The 24,527-nt window shown below is 36.3% G+C and overlaps 1 pseudogene; it reads right to left on the reverse strand.

The window, feature by feature from the left end:
* LOC145140540 (uncharacterized) lies at window positions 1-23,815 on the reverse strand (annotated as a pseudogene).
* Between the last annotated feature and the right edge of the window lie 712 nt (window positions 23,816-24,527).

The following is a 24,527-nucleotide window of genomic DNA, read 5'->3' on the forward strand; positions in this document are numbered from 1 at the left end:
TCATTTCATCACATAAACACTTTTTTTAGAAAATATTCCATGACCATATGTTGAAGATATCAAATCAGCAAGCAATGGTAGTTGTAATGTCACAAAGGAAGCAATTGGTAGACATGTTAAAGTTCCTATCGGTATTAGGATCCATGCATTTCCATGTCCCAACATAATATATAATGTTGCACTAAAGGCTACCATGAGTGAGGTTACCGACAAGAATAACATTGCAAGGCCAATTATTAATCTTGTTGGCAATTTGTAGAGAAAATCCTCCTCTCTATATTGTGTCGTGAGAATAGAAAGGAATAACAACAAGGACGTGGTTGATGAAAACAATGATATATCATCTGAGACTGCAAACACTATGAAGCTTAATTTTGATGCATATATTGCTTTCCCAGTGTCTTCATCATTTCCACCAGGTATAGTAATGGCCGCTGCAAAAACTATGGTAATGATAAGTGCAGCTATGATTGTGTATGAATCAGCTGTCTTTTTCATCCACTCTTCACCTTCTTTTCTTAATTGTTTGTGTTCTCTTCTGAATGTTATGATTGGTGTCTCTCCTTTTTTGCATTTTCCATCCTTCTACTTTGGTTTCACATAATTCCCCACTTCCTGTAATTTTATTAATATTCAATCCAGTAAATATAAAGTAAAAAATCTATTTTTATATAGAAAACAAGCTCACCTCAAACCACTGTAACTCTCTTTGCATTTGCAGAGCCGCACCAGAAACCAAATTGAGTTTGTGTATTGGTGCCAATTGTCCAGCTAAATGTAATAGATTTCTTATATCTCTATCTCTACCTTGTTGATGCATGTATTTGTCATTAGACATGTAGCATACGAGATAATTGTAAACCTTTTCACACCGGTTTTTTATTGCAAATTGAGTAAGGTTATAACCATCGATGATGGTCCAAATTGCATCTGGAAAAGAATTAACGATCTCTTCTATAACTTCTGGAGTATCATTAACCACTGCACATTTAACTGCACCGGTACATTGACTATAAATATCACTCTCTATATTTATTTTACCAACTTCTTCACATATACACTTCAGTACCACAAGAGCTTCATGATGTTTTACTTTATCCTCATGGAGGTTCTTAATGTGCGGCACTACAGTTAATTTGATAAAAAGTAAAAACCATCCATTAAATCAACATTGTAACAAAATCCAGTTCTCACATAGTAAATATAAAGTTAACACAAGTGACTATCATATAGTTTTAAAAGTGTCTATGTAATAATGTTTGCTGAGTCCGAAGGTTCAAGTTACATGGTCTGAGTTTGTCTACAAAATAAACTACTCTAAGGATCATGATACGAATTAAAGTAAAAGACCAAGATACAAGAATACATGACTCATGTATAATTCAAACTATGATATTCTTGCTTAATTGCTTAAGATAAAGATATTAAGATATATACAAAGACATACATACTCTATGGGACAAAGATAACATAAGAATGTCAACTTCATTCTCCACTCATCAACACTAATGGTATGTGCAGATACTATCAGAATTCAGGTGTTCGAGGCAAATATTGCGACTTTTGATTTGACAAATTGAGAAACATATTAATTTAAATAAAAATCCTAGAAGTTCGGGAGGAAAACCTAATCCTACATTAAATTGAGTTTTTTTACAATATTCAAGGGGATCTCAAAGAACCAATATATTTAGTAACAAAGTACACAAGAAGACTTTGTAACAAAGTACTGTTATAAAGATAAGTTAATGCTTTAACAATATATATATATATATATATATATATATATATATATATATATATATATATATATGAAAGATGTATATACCTTACAACCATATAAAACCTTAGGAACCCAACTCCAGCATACTACATCGTTTTGTATCATATTGTCATTGTAATCGTCCAAGGTTTTTAAATTTCAACCCGTGACTTGTTTTAGTTCATAGATTTTTGGATTTTCACAATTATCTTCTTCCATTATCCAGTCTTTCTATCGAAAACCTGGTGGGCTACATACACTACAGTGGCAAAGGAAAATTATGTAGGGGAAAGATAATAGTGAAAATACAAAAATCTTGGAAGTTAATCAAGTTACGGGTTCAAATTTAAGAATCATCGACGATTATAATGCAAATATGATACAAAGGGACGTATTATGTTAGATTTGGGTACCTTATATGCGCGCGTGTGTGTATATATATATATATATATATATATATATATATATATATATATATATATATACTAAAGCTCAATAGGATCAACAAGTATTTTAGGACAATTAGGATCCATTTTTCAACCTTTATTTTAAAGTTCATCTTTGTGTCGAAAAAAATATCTAAAAATAGGAAAATTTCTCATTTTTCGACAGCTGAACAAGATGACGGTGAAGAACCGTTATCCACTTCCAAGGATTGACGATTTTTTCGACAAGCTTCAAGGTGCATCTTGGTTCTCCAAGATTGATTTGCATTTAAGTTATCATCAGATGAAGGTTCGAGATTAGGATGTTCATAAGACGGTCTTTAGGACTCGTTATGGTCATTACGAGTTCATGGTGATGTCTTTTGGGCTCACTAATGCACTAACAACGTTCATGGATCTCATGAACCAAGTATGCAGACCGATGCTGGATCGGTCAGTCGTTGTGTTTTTTGATGACATCTTGGTCTATTATAAGACCATAGAGCAGCGTGAAGATCATCTACAAGAGGTTTTGGAGGCTTTAAGGAGGGAGAGGTTGTATGTCAAGTTCTTCAAGTGCGAGTTCTAGTTACGCAAGGTGCAATTTCTTGGGAACCTTGTCAACCAGAAGGGTATATTTGTCGATCCAACCAAGATTGAGGTCGTGATGCAATGGGAAGTTCTGAGGTCTACATCCGAGATTCAGAGTTTCCTTGGTTTAGCTTGGTATTACCGGAGGTTTATCAAGAATTTATCTAGGATAGCAGTTCCGCTGACTAGGTTGCTAAAGAAGTCTGCTACTTTCTGTTAGGGGCCTGAGCAGTAGGTGGCGTTTGAGAATTTGAGGCAGAAGTTATGTGAGGCTTCGATCTTCACCCTATCAGAGGGTGTGGATGATTTCATGGTGTATTGTGATGCGTCTGTTTTGGGATTGTGTGAAGTACTGATACAGAGGGGTCGTATGATAGCTTATGCTTCGTAGCAGCTGAAGCCTCATGAGGCGAATTATCCCACTCATGACCTTAAGCTGGAGACAGTGGTTTTTGCCCTCAAGATTTGGCGACACTACTTGTATGGGGTTCGTTGGTTTAGATGGGTATTATCGGAGGTTTATCGAGAATTTCTCTAGGATCGCAGTTTCATTGACTAGGTTGAGGAAGAACTCTGCTACTTTCCGTTAGGGGCCTAAGCAGCAGGCATCGTTTTAGACTTTGAGGCAGAAGTTATGCAAGGCTTCGATCTTGACCCTGTAAGAGGGTGTTGATGATTTCATGGTGTATTGTGATGCGCCGATTTCGGGATTGGGTGCAGTATTGATACATATGGGCCATGTGATAGCTTATGCTTTGAGGCAGCTGAAGCCTCATGAGGCGAATTATCCCACTCTTGATTTGGAGCTGGGGGCAGTGGTTTTTTCCCTCAGGATTTGGCGACAGTACTTATATGAGGTTCGTTATATCACTTACACGGACCACAAGAGTTTGAGGTATCTGATGGATCAGCTAAATCTGAACATGAGGCAGCGCATGTGGCTTGATGTGGTGAAGGATTATGATTGTGAGATTCTTTATCACCCGGGGAAGAACAACGTGGTGGTCGATGCTCTTAGCCGCTAGTCGGCTAGCGCACCGATCAGAGATGTTTGTCTGAGGATGCCATTAATTACCCCACTCTTAGAGCATATTTCAGAGGCTTGGGTTGAGGATATGAAGGAGGACTACCAGAAGAGTGAGCTCATAATGGGTCAGGTAGCTTCTTTTGATTATGACAGTCGGGGATTATTTTCTCTTCATCGGAGAGTCTGGGTTCCATACTGCGGGGGTGTACGGCATTTTTTGATGGAAGAGGCACACAATTCAATATTTTCTATTCATTAGGGTGCAACAAAAATGTACGGAGGCCTCCGACCCGACTATTGGTGCCCCTGCATGAAGCAGGATGTGGCTTGGTACGAGGAAAGATGCTTGACTTGTAAGAAAGTCAAGGCCGAGCACTAGCAACCTCACGGAAAAATGGAGTCTTTGGGTATTCCCGTTTGGAAATAGGAGGAGATCACGACAGAATTCATCATGAAGTTGTCGCGGACAGCGCGAGGAGTGGATTCGATTTGGGTCATCATAGACCGATTGACCAAGATCGTTCATTTTATTCTTATTTAGGAGAGCATCTTTGCAGAGAAGTTGGCAGACATTTATATCTGAGAGGTAGTGGCATGACATGGGGTTCCGGAATCAGTGGTTTCAGATCGAGATGTCCAGTTCACTTCCAGGTTTTGGAAGAGGTTCCATGAGGAGTTGGGTATTCAGTTACTCTTCAGTACAGCTTTTCATCTGCAGACTGATGATCAGAGCGAGTGGACAATCCAGACCTTGGAGCCCATGTTTCGGGTATATGTGCTGGATTTCGATGGTAGCTAGGATAAGTATCTTCCTTTGGCTGTGTTTTCCTACAACAAAACTACCAAGCCAGTATTAATCGACCTCTTTTTGGGATGCTTTACAGTAGGAAGTGTCGGACCCCGATATGTTGGGGCGAGGTCAGTCAGCGAGTCATGGGTAGCACAGAGGTGGTGCTCCGGACTACCGATTTGATTCAGCAGGTGCACAAGAGATTGCGGATTGTGTAGAGCCTTCAGAAGAGTTACACGGATAAATGACGGTCAGATTGGAATTTCAGGTTCAGGATATGGTACTCCTAAAGGTGTCACCTTGGAATGGTATCATCCAGTTTAGGAAGTAGGGCAAGATGGGCCCCAACTATATCGGACCTTTCAGGGTTATTGCCTGGGTGGGTAAGGTTTCTTATCGCTTGGAGTTGCCAGAGGAGCTCAGGCGGATTCACAGCACTTTCCACGTCTCTCAACTGCGAAAGTGTTTGGTTGATGATTCCGTAGTGGTTCCTTTGGAGGATATTCAGGTGGATGAGCGCCTGAATTACATAGAGAGACCGGTTGCGATTCTAGACAGAAGATGAAGACCTTGCAAAACAAGGTGGTAGGTCTAGTTAAGGTGCAGTGGCAGCACTGGAAGGGTTTAGAGTGGACGTGGGAGCCTGAGCTGGAGATGAGAGAGCACTACCCAAAGCTGTTTGTGGAGCCGTACTTCGAGGATAAAGTATGATTCAAGTCTGGGAGAACTGTAACATCTCGATTTCCAAGTATTTTACATTTTGACCCTTGATATGAGAATTGTTTGCAAATTTTGTCCTGTATGACATTTTAATGATAATTAGAGGTTGCATACGTACGCTGGGCATTGGTTGCGTATGATGGGCGTATGTGGTCAGGGGTCAAACCCTAATGTTTTGGGTTTGGATCGTATTTAAGCATCCTTAACTCTTTGAAACCTCTTCATTCTTTAGCATCCATCTCCATATTTGACCCTAGCTGACCCTAATCCATTTTTAAGCATCCTTGAGCCATTATTATGTGTTTTGGTGTTCATAGAGAAAGGAGAAGAAAAGTCGAAAAGCTTGGAGCAACCTTGGATCTAGAAGTTTTGCACCCTCCTACATCTATAGAAGGTATAAAGTTTATACATTTATGCTTATTTGGTTAGGTCTAGCGTGTATGATGGTATTTTGTGCTTTGTCCCCAATCAATGATGTTCTTGAGTATGGCATGATGTAGACCCCAAATGGTTTGTCCTTCCAGACGTTTTGGAGTGTCTAAGGTCATACAAATGCAATCTTCATTATTAGTTTTCTTCCATGCATGGGTTATAATGTCTTAATGAGTTATGAAGTTAGGGTTTTTAGTATTGAGCACGTCCTAGCCATGCAAAGTCATCAAGATGGAAAGTTTATGACTTAAGATGTTATTTTGGGTCTAGATTTGCTTTTGGTCAAAGGGACTTAATGGAATAAGCCCTGAAAATGAAGGAACGTATTTAGTCAGCGTACGCTGGGCGTATATGGACATGTGTCGTGCGTACGCGATGGGACCCCCGATTCTGGATCTTAAGCACGCTAAGCATACAAGCTGAGTACGATGGGCGTACTCAGCTGAGTCAACTTAGATGCCTTTTTTACTTTTAACTTTCACTAGATTTTTAATCAAGTTGACATAGGGGTATTTTGGCTATTTTGTGTTGTAGTTGAGATTTGGTTACTATTCGATGTATAGGTGACTTCTAGAGCTGATATTCGGAGCAGTGTCATGTTCAACTATTTTTTCAGACTGAGAGGTGAGTATCCTCATTGTACTTGTGGGTCGAAGGCACTAATGTCGGCCTACTGGATGATGTAGTAAGATAGTAGTGATCTTTGTGACACTTACCGATATCAATGTATGAGCTTGTTGTCTTTGTGACTCTTGTTGGTATGAATGTATGCTTAGTTGTAGGGGGTGAAATAGAACCGTACCGGTTGAAAGATACCGAAGGATTTGAAAGGGACTAAAGGAGTCGAAAGGGACTTAGGTGTAACATCCCGAGATTTTGCATGAATTTCCGAACCCTCTTCTATCATTACTTTGTCATTTGTAGTCCTTGGGGTTGGAAGTGTAGAGCCAAGCTAAGTACAAGGGCCAAGGTTGCAACATTGGATCAAGAGGGAGTACGCTGAGCGTACATAAGAGTATGCTAAGCGTACTAAGGTCCGCCTTAGTACGTTGGGCGTACACTTGTGTACGCTGGGCGTAATCATATCAGGATGAAACCCTAATATTTAGGGTTTGGGGGCTATATAAGCAACATTATGGGCACATAACCCTCCCTTACCTCAGCCTCCACTACATAGAGTCATTTTCCCCAAACCCTAGCCATTTCCTTGAGTGTGTGAGCTTATTGAGTGTTTCTTGAGTGTTTTAAGTTGAAGGTGTTGCATCAAGGAGTTGGAGAAGAAGATCAAGCTTGTAGATCTGAAGTTGGTTTGTGCCCTAGAAGCTCCAGAAGGTAAAAAGCTTCAAAATGTATACATGCATCTCATAGATCTTGCCATTTTTGCTTTAAAGAACCATATCTTGTCCCAAAACTCCCAAGATGGTGCATGATGTGATTTGGACGAAATGAACTGTCCTTCTAGACTCTTGCAGGGGTTTTGAGTGATAAAAATGAGGTCCCAATGGCTTAAGATGTCCCATGCATGGAGTAGGAAGGTCTTAATGGATTAAGACCAAGTATTAAGAGCTTTCTGGACGTCCAAAGTGATAATGTTTGTGACTTTATGGGTCCTACGCCCAGTTAGTGTTGCATGCTAGTTGTTATGCCAGCTAGGTAGATCTGTAAGACTACCTGTGTTATTATGTGATTATCTGTATGCGCATTAGTTGTGTTATATGTCGACATATTATGTGGGATGGTTTGAGGTGATACTGCTCCGTGCGGTAACCAACAAACCCGGGAGCATTCCAGATACGAGCTGAGGGCCAGGTGGGGCATGTCAGACTCGTACTGTGGGCTCGGGAGCATTCTAGATACGAGCTGAGGGAGACTCGTACTGTGGGCTCGATGGCAATCCAGATGTGTGCTGTAGGCCCAGAAGGCAATCCAGACTCACACTGTGGGCCCTGGGGTAATCTAGTCTGCAAAGCTATGAACCCAGTACATGTTGTTATTTGTATATGTGTATTATGCAGTGTATCGGTATTTTGGGGGAACTCGCTAAGCCTCGGGCTTACAGTTTCAGTTTATTGTTTCAGGTACATCAGGGGATCGCGACAAGGCAAAGGCGTGATCGTACAGCTCCTCATATTTATGTTTATGTTTCTGGGATGCTCTGATATTATACATTTTGAAAACGAGTTTTGTAATGATCAATGGTTTTGAAATATTTTTAAAAGTTTAAATTTGGCATGATTTTTATGGGTGTTACATCAAGGGGTGAAATAGACTCGTGCATATTTTTCTCTGATATGTATGCATGATATGACTATGATATGTTTTCTATGTTGTATTTGGGGAACTCATAAGAGAGATAATGTAAGACATGTATATGAGCATTTATATATAACCAAAGTATGTATAGAAGTATAAGGAAAAGATATGGGTCTTTTCAGTAATACCTATAAGAGAGATAATGTAAGAATAGGATTATTTGTAATATAATCCTATGTATAAATATATTATGAGAATGGTGTATGTGGTTACCTAAGAGATAGTAGATAGAGATAAAAGATGATTATATGAAATATAATCATAAGAGTATGTAAGTATGTCTAACTATCATTACTTTTGTGTAGAATCCTATATGGTACTATACATAGATAAAGATTTAGTACTTAATGATTTAAGTACTAGATGATGAAAATTAGAAGGTCTCTTGATGAGACATAGAGATAAATTGTCCTTGGGACAAGTATTATGTTATGAGTCACAAAGCAAAGATATATATAAAGAGATAGACATTCCTTTGGGGACAAAATATAAAGGTTCCTTTGGGAACAAGAGATAGAGATTCCTACGAGAATAAGATTAAGGTTCCTATGGGAACAAGAATATGTTCCTTAGGGAACAAGAGTATTGTTCGTTCGGGAACAAGGGTATGGTTCCCACGTATGGTTCCTACGAGAACAAGAATACGGTTCCTTCGGGAACAAAGGTATGGTTCCTTCAGGAATAAGAGATAGATATTCCTTTGAGAATAAAGTAGAGGTTCTTATGGGGACAAGAGTTTGATTACTTCAGGAATAGGGTAGAGGTTCCTACGGGGAAAAAGAGTATGATTTCTTCGGGAATGAGATTATCTCCCTACGGGGAAAGATATAAATGATTCCCTTTGGGAATGTAGATAGATGATTCTTGCGAGAATCTAGACCGAGTATGTTTAGAAAAGATAGACAAAGGTTCCTTGAGAGGAATAAGATAAGAGAGTTCTTTGTAAGAACTTAGATGTAATCTGTGATGGATTAAGTGTAAGGAATCCGTGAGGGATTAATGATTAAGAATAAGGATTAAGGATCCACGTGGGATCATAAGATAGAGGAAAAAGATTGGGTGACTGGGCCCAATAATGAAAGTGGGATGTTGTTCCCTTTCGATTAGAGTATGAGATGAGACTGCTTGGTCTATATGAGAAATATGTTGAGGCATAAGAGTAGAGAAGAGAAGAGACAGAGATAGAGACAGATTTAGAGTATATGCAGAGTATGAGAAGAGCTTGTCAAGAGGCCAAAAAAAGTATGGTAACAGCCTGTAAAGAGGCTAAGAGAAAAAAGTAGAAAGAAATAATAAAGAAGGGAAAGAGATAGTTGAAAGAAAATGATGATAGAAGTGTATGCTATGAAAGAAAGAGACCAGATGGTAGAGTATGTGAAAGAGAAGGGAAGAAAGTTAAGGAGAGACAGGAGAATAACTCACGAAACACGTTGTGTCTAATATTGCATATGTTTTACGTTTTGCAGGTGCATCTTATAGTAGTCGTTGTACCAGAAGAGAAAACAGACGCACAAGTACATACACTAGATATTTAGTTGTAATTCCTTGTTGTTCTTTTATCCCTGTAATATTTTTATTGTAAACTCGTGATTTGTCCTTGGAAGTAAAATGTTTTAATTTGTTTATAATTCCGCATTGTTAGAAAAACTGTGATATTTCCCATAGATTAGATGTATAGAAATCCAGGTTGTTACACGTAGAGTCTTTACCTTGAAACCAGTCTTCGTCTTCGTTTCAAATCGAGTTGTAAATATCTTAAAGACACTTAAGGCTTCATCTTTATTGTTTAGCAAGAATATCCATATAACTCGTGTGTGATCATCTACAAGTAACATGAAGTACCTATTTCCCACTGGCGTTTGTGGTTTGATCGGACCATATAGGTCTCCATGCATAAGCTCTAACCTTTCTTTAGCTATAAACACGGTTTGCTTTGGTTGGACTTTTGAGTTTTCTTAGCTACCATGCATGCTTCACACAAGCGAGTATGAACTTCAATCTTAGGAAAACCTTCCACTATCTTTGTATCTTCCATGTGTTATAGCGCATTGAATTTTACATGGTCGATTCGATTGTGCCAAAGGTAAGATGATTCACCTCGTTCCCCAAGTAAACACGCTGACGTATCTTCTTCATGGGTGGTTTTGTACAACCGATTACTTGACTGTTAAACCTTTATTAATATTTTTCTTACGCATCATGGATCCATAAATAAGATCCATGCATTATAATTCGGTCTCCATGTTGAGCTAACTGACCTAAGCTTTTGATATTAATGCACATCCTTGGTATATAATATACCTTCTTTAACAAGCGAGTTTCCCCATTTATGCACTTGAAAAAGATCAAACTCCTTCCTTCTGTTCAAACTTTAGAACCGAAGCCAAATTTTACCAAGCATTGGTTGTTAAATCAAGTTTTTGAAACTTGCCTATATCGCTAGTAATGTGGTTACTCGCTCCATTATCGAGATACCACTCTTTTGTTTTAAAAGTAGCTTGCTCATTAGTTTTTAGCTTAGGATTTACCTTCACTTCATTTAAGTAAACTTCTTTGTTTATCTTTTATTTATGGAGAGCTGCAAATAATAGTGTCGGTTCATGATCTCTGTGATCATGTGTCAGATTGGCTTCATGATTTCTTTCACGAAGAGGGTTTTTACATTCAATGGTGTAATGCCCAAATTCCTCAGGTTATAACATTGAACCTTGGTCTTGTCACGAGGTTGAAACGAGTTATTATTACCTCTTTTTTGTTGGTTATCTTCGCCTCTTCTTCTGTTAGAATTGTTGTAATTATTTCTTCCACGACCTCGACCTCCTCCACTGTGATTACTATTACTGTTTTGTTGTTTTGATTTCGAATCTTCTTTGTTCTGTTTCGTGGCTCGTTTTTTCCATTCATTATGTGTCAGTAATAACTCTTCCTTATCAGGTTCTTGATGAACCTTGATTCGAATGTCATGGGCCTTCAATCTTCCTACCACTTCTTCAAAGGTCATGGTATCGCGATCGCCATATTGTTTAATGATAGAAACCAATTGAACAAAATTTAAAGGTACAACACGCATTATTTTATGTACTATGTAATCCTCTTCTATCGTTTGGCCAAGAGTATATATATTGCTTAAGATTTTCCGAACCTTTGCAGCAAAGTCATCTCACGATTCTAATTCTCTCATGATCAACATCTCAAATTCGGCTTTTAGAGTTTGAAACTTGGTTGTCTAGACTGTTGACTCGATCTGCTCCCAAGTACATACTTCTGAGTGTCTCCCAAGCTTCTTTTGTTCATTGTTTCTCCACTTTCGTCAACAAGTCCTCTTCAGGTATAGCTTCACAGATGGCGGCCATTGCCATCTTATATCTTTTCATACCAATGGGGTTCTGAGGGTTCTTCAGTTTGATGGCTTCCCATACTTCTTAGGCTTGTAAATAGATTTTCATATTGATTGACAATGCTGCGTAATTAGTCTTTGACAACATATGGTATTGTAACGTAACTGAGCCTTCCTTGTTTGCCATTGCAGCACCAGATTCGCTCCGATATCAAATGTAAGATGACTACCTTATATTACCTTGATGTCCAAGGTATAAGTGAAGAAAAAAGAATAGGGATACAGAGTAGTAATAAGCAGAATAAAGAAAACTTGAATTACTTGTTTACTAAGGTTTGACTTCTGGAAATCTGAATAAATTTAACCTAAATATTATCCCTATTTATACAAATCTTAACAGAATCCTAAATAAACATTAGAACTTGATAAAAAGTAAGATTCCTAAAATACCCTTGGGTATATTGTCCTAGTATTTCTGGATTGCCTTTTCTAACCGACATGTCGTCTAGACGCTACATCAGCTTTTCTATCTCGTCTCACTTCTATCACTTCCAACCCACAACATATATAATTCATATCTCCCAATGGCACAAGTAATAAATCATATGGTACAAGTAATGAATCTCTCCTAACTCCCAATGGTACAAGTAATGAATCATATGGTACAAGTTAAGAGAGAAAGAGACGACTGGTTTTAAAGAGATGGTGAAGCCACCCAACCTTCATCTAGCATGCCAATGATTCATGGTCTTGGTGGTACCTTCGGTACCACACCTCATTTTGTCATCTCTTGAAGACTTCCTCCACCCTTATCTAAACAAGGGAAGACATTGTCTAAACTAGATTTATAATGCACCTCTTAAGATTTAAGAATAGGAAGCATAATCTGCAAATTTTGAAGTATAAATGCTAAATTTGTACATCCTAGTTAGTTTATACTCATTTATAAATGTATGATACGCTAAAGATTCTACTGAAATATTCTTGTAAACATATATTGATGAATCTTGTGGATCGAAATAACAATAATAGCTTGTAATAAAACAATATATCTAACAGCTTTAATATTCCTATAAATAAAATGATGTATCTTTACGTAAAAAAAAATATGGCAACTTCCATGGGATGGATAACCTATTGAGTGTTATATATAGAAAATCTCCTTAGAAAACCTATTGAGCGTTATATATAGAAAATCTCCTTAGATGAAACCATACATTTAATTAAGTGAAAATCAAAGAAGCATGCCTTACCACGTAGTAGGGAGACTTTCCAAATTGTGACGTAAATCCTCTGGATGACTACACAAGAAATCATATGTAAATATAATTATATAAATGTATCGAAACAAATCAAAGACAATTATGGCAAAGAAAAAAAAATATCCCAAAGAAATCAAGCTGGACCATGTTAATGTGGGATCTATTATAAGATTAATTGGATCCATTACGGATATGCTTCCAAATAGTTTAAAGTTTCATCAGAATCTCTAAATATTATTATAAGAGAACCTTAAATTCTACAATGAAGAAACAAGGGCCCTTGATTGCATTTCCCTCCTTTAGTCTCCACCTTAGGATATCATCCTAACCCAAAAAAAATACACGCGCCTCCCGAATAAAACTTCCTTCTTACGATTCATTCCTAATTTCATTCTTAGGTTTTCTCTCCACACAATCAATACAATCAGCCAAGAGCTATCGACATCCCCATGAAACTCAATAGATATGAATCCTAACCCCTTCCTTCTGCCGATATGCGTAACCCCATTGATTTCATATATACATGGAATCGATCCTATGTGTTCTACTTCTGCTGATATGGAATCGATCCTATGCGTAACTCCAGGAAGCCCTGAGGGGCACCGCGTCGACCATCAACGATTTTCGATCCTATGTGTTCTACATCAGATGGCTTCGCTGTAAAGACCGTTCTCCGATTCTGCCCTTGGAGGCGTCTGTGGTTGGTTGCCTTCTGAATCAACCTTTAAAAGAACCAGAGATCCTCAATTGGGCTTGGAAACTCTCTTACAAGAAACGAGCAAAAGAAGTCAAGAACTTATAAGCTGGACTGATTCTGATATGGCTTTTGTTATTCAACAGAATGAAATCATCATTGACAACTTTAACAGAGGTATTTATTATTTAATTTCTAAAGTGTCTCATGAAGTAATAAGATATTCCTGAGTTTTCATTAAAGAATCAACAAAATTAGCCCATGAACATGATATATATGTTAGTACAGGTGATTGGGCCGAATATCTGCTTCAAAAAGGTTCATCTTCTTGAAGAAGAGTATATACAGGTAATTAGCTATTGTCACAACTCACAAAATGTCAAATCACATTTCATGAATTTCTTGACTTCCAATTCTACCCTAATAAATTGTATTGTATACCATAACAGGAATGTAAGCAGCTGGGATTTGATACAGTTGAGCTAAATATGGGTTCACTTGAAAAGGTGTATAAATGTCAAAATGAAGGTTTCAGAAAAGGTGTATAAATGTCCGTATTGCCCCAGAGTAGAGAATACAGTGAAGGTTTCATATAATCATATGGATGCTGCTATATTTATCTTCTAATTACCTTTTTACCCCTCTTACAACAAACAGGGTTTTGAAGATAATCATGTTCGTGGATATTGTTCTATAATTAGCGTGACAAGAATTAGTGAGCTTGATGCAAACCCTTTGATGGATGCTGCTAAACGATGTTGTTTAAGTGAAGAGGATACAACCAAGTTTATATCTTTATGGGAAGGTCATCTCAGGGATCCAATGCGGTTGTGAAAGCCCTAAAAGAGCTCAATGAGTACAATCGAAGTGGCAGATATCCATTGGCTGAGATTTGGAACAATAAAGAAGAAAGAAGAGCAACACTGAAAGAAGGTGTTGAGTTTGTTCTGAAACGATGGAGAATCACATATACACAGGTTAGTACTTAGTTTACTCCTTCTCTGATTGTTTTTTTCTTCCTTTTTTAAAAAATCCTTTTTTTAAAAATAAGAAAAAAAAGTTAGTCAACTTTTTTAATTTGTTGATCACCTTTTATTGACTGCAGGGATACCCTTATAGGTGAAAATTTGGCACACAATTTATGCTGATCCAGATCGACCTTTCTTTGTTGATATTGTAAGTGATATTGACTTTTTCGTTGACGTTCTAGAATTTTCTTTTTTACATTCATTTTTAATTCAAAATTACAAATTACAGGTAATGGAATGTTTCTCTTTGGAATGGCTAGAAAGAGGATTGATATGAATTTTCTTGGATCAGATGATAGAATGGGAAGGTTCTGTGTTCCCTTTTTTTGTTATTATTATTATTTTTTTAATTATTTTTCTTCCTTTACTACAGGTGTACGATGAGTCAGACAAGAGGAGAACCGATCAATAGTAATCCTGCATTTGAGAATATAAGTGCAGGTATTTCAAGGAGCTGATCAATAGTAGTCATGCATTTAATTTCTAAAGTGTCTCATGTACTAATGATTATATGCTTGAATCATCCGTCCTTTATTTTTCATCTGAACTGCTTCAGACAATATCTACTTTGACATATGCTAACTTTGCTTCTTGATTAGATCTTACAAACTTGCTAGAGAATGCCAACAAGAAAGTCAAAAATATTATCACTGAGCATGAGCAGATCAAAATGGTATTAAGTATTAAGATATTGTTCATATAATCATATGGTTACTTTTTTTATGAAGTGTTCATTACTTCATCATGACAGCAGTTTCTTTTTTACAGAATGAATCAGAAACTTTGGAGCAGCAAAAGTCGGATGATATCTATAAGAGAATCTTATAATCTTAATACTTAAAGTGGGCTAAATTGCATGAAAATAATGTATTTACAAATATTGCTTTGAGTTAGCATATCCAAATTTTGTTGTGTTATAAAATATGTCGAAACCTTTTGTTTTGTTTTTTCTTTATGTTAAATTAAAGTCGCAATTTTCAAATGAAAATAAAAGTTTATAAATCTGAGTCCTATTTCCTAAATTATCCTTCAAAATTAACAACTTAACATCCATTACAAAAGTCAGAATTTGACTTTCTAGCTCACATACAATTATTGTTCATTAAAATATCAACACTTACGTTTAATTACTTTGAACTCAAACATCATCAACCAATATTTTCTTGTCATATTTGAAATTTATATCAATTCTTTTGTTTGGAGTCCAAGTGACAAATTTTAATTGGAACATAGTAAACTGTTTTCTAATATACAAAGATTGATGAAAACGTACAATTGAAGTAGCAGAATCATGTCCACATAAAGGTTTGTACTTACCTTCTATTATTGTAATTATATTTCATATTTTTTTAAATATTGTATATTTATTATATTTTTTTTCTTATTCTAAAATTTTTTAAATTTACAGTTTTTTATATGGTAATTATTATCTTAAATTAGGTATGATTTTATCTATTTTTGTAATTATATCTTCATGTTATATTGAAATTATTTTCGATATCATACCATACATAAGACATATTTTAAGTATGGAAATGATATTACATTCCAAAATCTCTATGTCATATCAACATTTACCAAATTTATATTTTCCCTATAAATATAGTCTCTACGATTTTTCATTCACAAACAATTTCTCTCTAACTAATTATCTCCTTTCATTGCAGATAATAGTATTCCATGACAGCTAACAATGCAGATCAGGTCGTCTTTGATAAGGTTGCTGAAATCAATGCATCCAAAGAGTCTTGGAACATACGTGTTAAAGTCGTCATGTTTTGGAAGCCGACCTATATAAACAATCCTAATATGGTCGCAAGCCTAGACATGATTTTAATTGACCAGGAGGTACTGTTTTTACACACTTTATTTTTTAGATTGTTAAATTCTTATGTTATTTCTATTAAAAAAATTTTAAATCGATTTCTGTTATGCTTTTTTACTTCTATTCATATAATTTTAATAATCAACTTTATTATTTTTAATAATAAACTTTAGTCTATTTAATGAAATCTCTTATTATTCCTTTCTTTTTTTATCAATCGGATAAATTTACAATTATTCAAAATCTTGTGATTTTGGTTCCTGATCCCTTCAATGGAATTTATTCTATGTAATGAAATCTATTATATAGCTTTATTAGTTTTAATAATCAATTAAATATGTCGGTTTCTTCATATTATTAATTGTGTCAGGTCATATAATCAGCCGGTCACATTGTTTGGATACCTGTAACTTTGTTTCTTTTAAACGATAAAACAAAATAGGTTGGTTTTTTTTAACAAAATTAATAATAATAAAATGTTTTTTTTGTATATAATGAAATAATAGGTTGGACTTTACTGAATATTTCCTGACAGAAAAATATGGATGTTTATCGATTTCAGTTCTTCTCTTTTATTTCTATGTTATTAAATTTGTTGATACTTTATCTTTAAATTTTATTTCTATTTTATTAAATTTTAATTAACAGTATTATTTTTTTCTATTTTTAATACTTTTTTTTACACTTTTTTATCTTTCAAGATAAAGAAGTTTTTTATTGTAACACTTCAAACTGCATGAACAAAGTCATTTCTGTTGTTCCCAGGTTTTGAAACTTATTTTATAAATATTATTATATTGTTTTGTTAAATTATATAAATTTATATTACTAAATCTGTTTACATCAATGCTTTCAGTTTTAAAATCACCATTATAGTTGAAGATATTACCGGTTCGGTCTCACTTACTTTATATGATTCTGACGCAAAGAAGCTTATAAAAAAGCGCACAAGAGTTGGTTCATCAGTTTCATGAGGTTATATATATTAACTTCATTTACATAAAACAACTTTATTATTTTGTATATCTATTTTTATAAACGTTCTTTTTTTAGGATGGTAATAACGAAATTTATCCATCTGCTACATGGCAATGGAGGGAGTTTCAAAATATCCAGTTACCATCATCTGTTTATCCTGTTTCTGATGAAGCAGTTACAAGTGGCGGTGTCGTTTACTTCTTATTATCTAATGATACCATATTGCGATTTGATATTTATTCAGAAGAACATATACTCATATTTACACCTTCTATTATTAATGACTTCAGACCGTATGCATCTAGACTGATCAAGTTTCACGGAAAATTGGGATATTTCTCTGTAAGTGGAGATCATTTGTGGGCTATTTGGGTTTTCATTCAAAATCGGTGGGTTAAAGTAGATGTTAGTAACTACAATGAAGGTGCACATGAATGGTGGGATTATAGAAACAGTACCCTATATTTCTTTAAAGGAAATACGATTGAGTATGTGGTTCCGACACATCCTTCTCAACAAGTTTTTTCAATCCGTTCTGATTTTGATAAGGTGACTATGCCAAGTAGATATTAGTGATTATATATATTTTAATTTGCATTCGAACATAGTTGTTTTTTTCGTAATGAACTATTTAAATATTTTATAGTACTCTATGATTTATTAGTTTTTTTATTTATTCTTTTAGTTGTTATGAGGTTAAAATAGCTATTGTAATGTATGATAATGAATTTAAAATAGCTATGGTAATGTACTTTTAATTGTCATGCTTCCTATGATGTAATATATGTTTACAATTCTATGTTTTTTTATACGCTCCCTCGCGTTTAACGCGGGTTATAATCTAGTTAAATGGACATGGGTAAATCATATAACACAATTATACTACGAAGATAAATTAAAAGGCTATGAGGGTACGAGTACAACCCTCAACAAGCATAATATTTCAAATTTGCTAATGCTCAAATCATATTAATTTATATTTGAGAAATTAAATTTCTTCTTACTTTTTATGCCTACAAATGATAAAATTATGACAGGTGTCATCTTTCCATATTTTTTTAACTAATATATCAAATAAAACTAAATTGAATGATGATTTGTCATAATTTTAGTGGGTAGGAATAATTGTAGGAATAAAAAATAGGAGGTAATTTAATTTTTATTTATATTTATATTGATTAATATAATATTACCACAAAAGAGATTTTCACAGGAACTTGGCAACAGAAATATTCCGCTGCTCTTAGACACAAAACCACGGATTAGCGACATATATCCCACAAAAAATATTGTTTGGTAAATAAATTACTTTTTACGAATCGCGAAGGATTTTTGTCCGTGGTATGTCACAAATTTTTACAATATTACATTTGGATTATCAATGAAATTTGTTGGTGATTAGGGTTCACACCCAAGATTTTTAGGATTTAATTTAAGTCACTTTTGTATCTCTATTTATATGACGGTTAACTCTCATTATTAATGAAAAGCAATCTATTTTACAACATTGAATCAGAGCATTCGGTTAAAACCCTACTGCTAACAACAAACCGCAGTCACGGCCTTCCACCTCCGGCAACCTTCTCTTATAGTTATTGGAGGTGCATTCATTATGTTTAGGGAAAATGACACATACGCCCTATGAAGTTTCTAGAGTTTACTCTTTTATTCACTTAACTTTTTAAGTGGCTTTTTAAGGGAACAAATTTGGTTCTGTCGGGTCCAATATGTCCATTTTGAGAAAACGAAGGGGTAACCCGGTTACCCCTTATGTCAGCTCATTTATTTTTATATTTTAATAAATTAAAAAATTAAAAGGTCTCACAACATCTCTCTCTCTCTCTAACATTTCTCTCTTGACCTCAACACCACTCTCTCTAACTTCTATATCCCTTCCTTACCCTCCTCTTATTTTCTCAACTTAAATCAATCTTGCTCCACCATTGCCATCACCTTCTTCCTCACTGGAAACCACCATCGTCCGTCATAGAACCAACGCAACCCCACCCCAAACAACCCTGATATATGCACCTTCTTTCCTATTCGATCACCGCGGGATTGGGAAGGCGGAAGCAGCGGAGCTGCGGTGCTACCACCACTCATCGTCGTTGCTGTGGTGGGTGGTACCCATCATCACCGGTGATATTCAACACCCATCACTCCTGTTGTTCTTGGCTTTAACAGGTGACGACAATAAGAGAGTAATGACCATGAGGAGCTCGTCGGAGGAGACCTATGGAACTATTCTTCTTAATTTTCGACCTAAACACCTCCAAAATAGAAAAACAACGGATAAGGAACTATATATATTTGTTTAGGACCGAACCCATCACCGGGACAATCCCGTCGGAACTTTTCATGTCACCGGCCACCATGGCAGGTGTTGACTGTTCTTGGAGATTTTTGAATGAGTTCTGAACAGAAAAGAAAAGGGGTTACCTAAGATTGATGGAGGAGTAAGGAAAAACGATTGGAAGCTTCTTGAAGGTCGAAAAGAGATGAAGACAGGAGGGAAAATGGTGATTCTCGTTGGTTCTTCTTCTCCGGTGAACAGTGTCGACGGTCCTGTTTGGGGTCGGAGGCTTGCTTCAACTGGCCATGGCGGTGGTTTGGTGGTGATTGGATCAGTCTGCCATCAAAATAGAAGGAAGACAAGAGGATGGACTGAAGAAGGCAACAACTTTGCTTGTTGTTGGGTTTTTTCTGGTGTTCAGGAGGAACACGAGAGAGAGAGAGAGAGAGACACAGAGAGAGAGAGAGAGAGAGAGTGTGTGTGTGTGTGTGTGTATGTGTGTGTGAGAGAGAGAGAGAGAGATGGGTGGGACCCAAGTTTTGTCTATGCGTCCCCTAAACCGGCTAAAACAAGTAAAGGGGACTAAAAGGACAGGTTGCCCACAACTTGGTTCCCTCATAAAGCCACGAAAAAACTTATGTGACTAAAAGGGTCAACCTTAAACAATTTGTAGACTATATGTGTCATTTTCCCTTATGTTTAAATATGTTTCCCTTACTTCTCTCTCTTCCTAAATAATAATACAGCAGCGACACCAAACCATACCTCCTTCATCGGCTTCTTCTACTGTCTCGTTTACTTTTGTCTACTCAGACGACTTCTTCTTCAGATCTCTTTTCCGAGTCAACATCTTTCGTTGTTGTCGGTGACTCCTTCTGATGGCACCTTCTCCATCAATCTGCAATCGTCTCCCTCTCCCTCTATCAACAGTTCAGTCGTCGATCTCTCTTGAATTGGCTCCGTCCACCGCAACTAGAGCCATCTGTCTTTTTCGTTTCCTTTCTCAGAACTCCCCTACCGTCGGCTCCATGAGCTTCGCCGTTGCCACCGACTCTCACTTCTTCTACAACGGAACCACCTCTGGCCTCCGCTCAGTAACGGACACACGAAAAATACGAGTGGTTGCACAATTTTTTTTAAAGGTTGCACTACTAAAAAAGATCATTTTCGACGACAATTTTCGTCACAAAATCCATCGGTGAAAGGGTTACATTGACATGTCTACATTAAATTTACACTTATTAAGAATTAGTTTAGAGAATTTTCAATGGATTCATGACAGATTTATAATGGATTTGTGACGAATTTACATTAAATTTTGCACTTGGTGGTAAAGTTGGAAGCGTTGCTCTCGCCATCCTGGGATACCATGTAGCTCCGCCCATGCCTCCGTTTCTTCTCTCTTCTTCATCAGAGCTCTGCCACCGCCGTTGCCATTGTCTTCATCTATTTTTTATGTTTTGTTCTTTTGCTTATGTTTTTTTTTCCAATTTAATCGTCTTCTACAAAGCAAATCGCGGGGAATGTTAGTGATTAGGGTTTAAGCCCAAGGTCATTAGGGTTTAGTTTAAGCCACTTTTGTATCTCTATGATAGTTAACCATCATTATTATTAATAAAAATCAATCTATTTTATAACTGTAATATATAAAATCCGTCTCTAAATTAACATTTTCTATAAAAATAAATGGTCAATCACTAATCCCTTCGCTAGCTAAAGTTAAAAACCTAAAATTACTTTTTAATTTCAACGATCAATGTTCTCTTGTGTCAAAAGGTTGTTTTGAAGTAGTGATAGATCTTTAAACTTTTTTGGATATATTGACATGTCAATGTCATCTTAGAATGTAATCGACACCATTAAGCAAAGAATGAGAACATATTGTTCGTGAAAAGAGACCATATGCAGAAAAAAATTAAAAAAAATAAAATAATAAAAAAAAATAAAAAACATTTTTTAACTCATCTATTTGATTAAATTGATTAGAGTTTCAGACCACAAACCAGAGAAGTAGCTCTTTCTGCACTTGGCATTATAAGTGTCTTGGTTCTCAATATCTTGGATCTTATTTGCATCGTGTAAGCGGTTGTCCTTTGTTGGCACATCTTTAAAATAAAGGAGTAGTAATTAGATGATGATAAACAACATAACCAATTACATCATGAAAACATTGCATGAGTTATCATGATCCACAAAGTACAAATTATCATGCTATCATGGTTTTGATCAGATCATAATTCATTTCAGCGGATAATAGATAAACATATCACTAATTAATCATGCCAGGATTATGATCCTTACGACACATCTAGACTAATAAAACGAATTTAGATCAAGTGAAGAAATTTACAAGAATAAACAAATCTTTGGTAGAAGTTATATCGCATTCCACTATAATATGAGTCCGACTTGTTCGCAATACACGTCAATGGAAACATAGTCTTGCTCTTTGTTCTAGCCATATCAGGGTACTTCATGATCAGTTCATATGAAACATCTGCAAAGAGAATTACAAAGAAAATAGATATAGAAAGGATGTGTATCAGTGTATGTGGATACTTTAAGTTTGTTGGATGATTAATTGTATATTCAAAAGTAGGATGTTTCTTGTCATCTACTAAATTTCAAGAAACATGCCCACTATAATTGATCTTTTGATTTTCTTGTAAATGTCAATTAATAAAAGTCAAGTATGTAATACGAATTAAAGAACTCACCCAAAAACCCGGAAGAAATTGCACTATTGAGAATCAAAGCACCATTTACGCCCTCAAATGGACTATGAGATCCATCTTGTTGAGAGAGCTCAATATGTTGTTTGCATACATCAAACAAATATAAGAAAGTTGTTCTGTGAGAATTCAGAATCGCTATGTGGATAGGTAACAAGTCTTCCCCGCTCAATATAAATAACAAACGTGGATTTTTCTCCACCAACATCCTTGCAGCCTTGGTGTTGTCAACAACTGCAGCTCGGTGTAGTGGGTTGAATTTCTGATTATTAGTCACTAGTGTTGGAAGTGACTCCGGTCTTATCTCCTTCAACAGGTTCTCAACAAACTGAATATTTTCCGCATTATTTATTGCAATATGAAGTACGGTATAGCCATACTTATTGAGTTTAGCGGTCAATGCATCCGTGTCCTGGTTGAAAATTTCTTGGGCTTTTTCCCAGTCGTTCCTCTTAATAGCTCTATATAGCGGGAGGTACTCAGCCCTATCTATATATTTACTTAAGAAAAGATGACATCAGTTCATGGAGAAATTAGCAAGAATGAAAATAGAATACTGGGGTGCAGTGTACCTTTTTTGACGGCAGTGCTGGGGGTACTGGTGTTGGTCGTAAGAGAAGCCGGGTAACTGGAAGTAGTGTTTAGGTCGGTAGTCAAGTTGTTGCTGGTGGTACTGGTGGCGTTGTTGCTGTTGGGGTTGAAACACACTTTTATTCAGAACTAGAACAAAAGAGAAGAGCTTACACGCTCAATATTACAAGAAAAAGAAACAACCCTCTAATACTCACTCTAAGTATTACACACTACACTCTCTGTTTGTGGTGTCTTACAACTGAGGTTAGAGCCTCTATTTATACTTAAACAAGCCTACAATTACTACTGCTACCATTTATTGTGTTCATTATGTGAACATACGAAGTTGTCATTTGAGTTCTTATTGTCAACATAGATAGAGGCGCAGCTACTGATGTCAGGTTCACACCAAGTCTGGTTTACACTCACATTCTCCCCCTTAAACCGAACCTGGCTAGAGATTTGTCACGCCGATCATGTTTCGCATTTCACTATGTTTCACGTATGCTAAAGCCTTTGTAAAGATGTCCGCCCGTTGATCCTTCGAGTTGACATATTCCACTATAATTTGCCCACGTTCAACACATTCTCGTATGAAGTGATAACGAATGTCAATGTGTTTGCTTCGACCATGAAACACAGGATTTTTCATCAATGCGATTGCTGACTTGTTATCGACATATAAGGTGATAGGCATAATATGATGTCTCGTGAGCTCCTTCACGAGATTAGCAAGCCAAATGGCTTGACATGCTGCTGTTGTAGCTGCCATGAACTCGGCTTCACACGTGGACAAAGCAACAGTCTTTTGCTTTTGGGATTGCCAAGTTATCGCATTCCTTCCCAGATAGAAAATCATTTCACTTGTGCTCTTGCTATCAACAGGGTCACCTCCAAGATCACTATCGGTAAAACCAACCAAATCTTCAATTTCACGACCTCTTCCATAGTTGATTCCATAATCAACGGTTCCTTTTACGTATCGCAAGATGTGTTTCACAACTTGGAAATGCAAAGTGGGTGGTTCCTCCATGAAACGACTTGCAATTCCAACCGAAAATGACAGGTCTGGTCAAGTGTGAGTCAAGTACCTCAAACAACCTACCACTCGCCTATATTTAGTTGGATCAACTTTTTCACCATCTTCATCCTTCTTAACCTTCAACTTAGGTTCCATTGGTGACGTTGTCGGATTGCAATCCAGCAACCCAAATTGCTCTAAAATCTTCTTTACATAAGCCGTTTGTCGTAAAGATATTCCCCACTTCTTTTGCGAAACTTCGATTCCAAGGTAGTAAGAAAGTAATCCCAAGTCACTCATTTCGAATTCTTTCTTCATTTGTTCTTTGAATTCGACAACATCATTAGTGTTCGACCCGGTAATGATCAAGTCATCAACATAGACACCAACAATAAGAATTTTGTCTTTTGAGTTCCTTTTGTAAACAGCTGGGTCTTGTGAACTTTTTGTAAAACCAAGCATTTTTAAGCTTTTATCCAAACGAATGTTCCAAGCTCGAGGAGCTTGTCGTAGACCATAAAGAGCTTTATAAAGCTTGAACACCTTGTGACTGTTTGCTTTATCAACATATCCTTCTGGTTGGGTGACATAAACCTCCTCTTTGAGATCTCCATTGAGAAAAGCCGATTTGACATCGAGATGGTGGACAACCCACCCATGTTGAGCTGCTAAGGCAAGAATGAGCCTTACGGTGTCAAGTCATGCTACCGGTGCAAAAACTTCA

This window comes from Lactuca virosa, chromosome 9 (genome assembly GCF_052849685.1).
Source record: "Lactuca virosa cultivar CGN04683 chromosome 9, Lactuca_virosa_CGN04683_v6, whole genome shotgun sequence".
Taxonomy (NCBI): domain Eukaryota; kingdom Viridiplantae; phylum Streptophyta; class Magnoliopsida; order Asterales; family Asteraceae; genus Lactuca; species Lactuca virosa.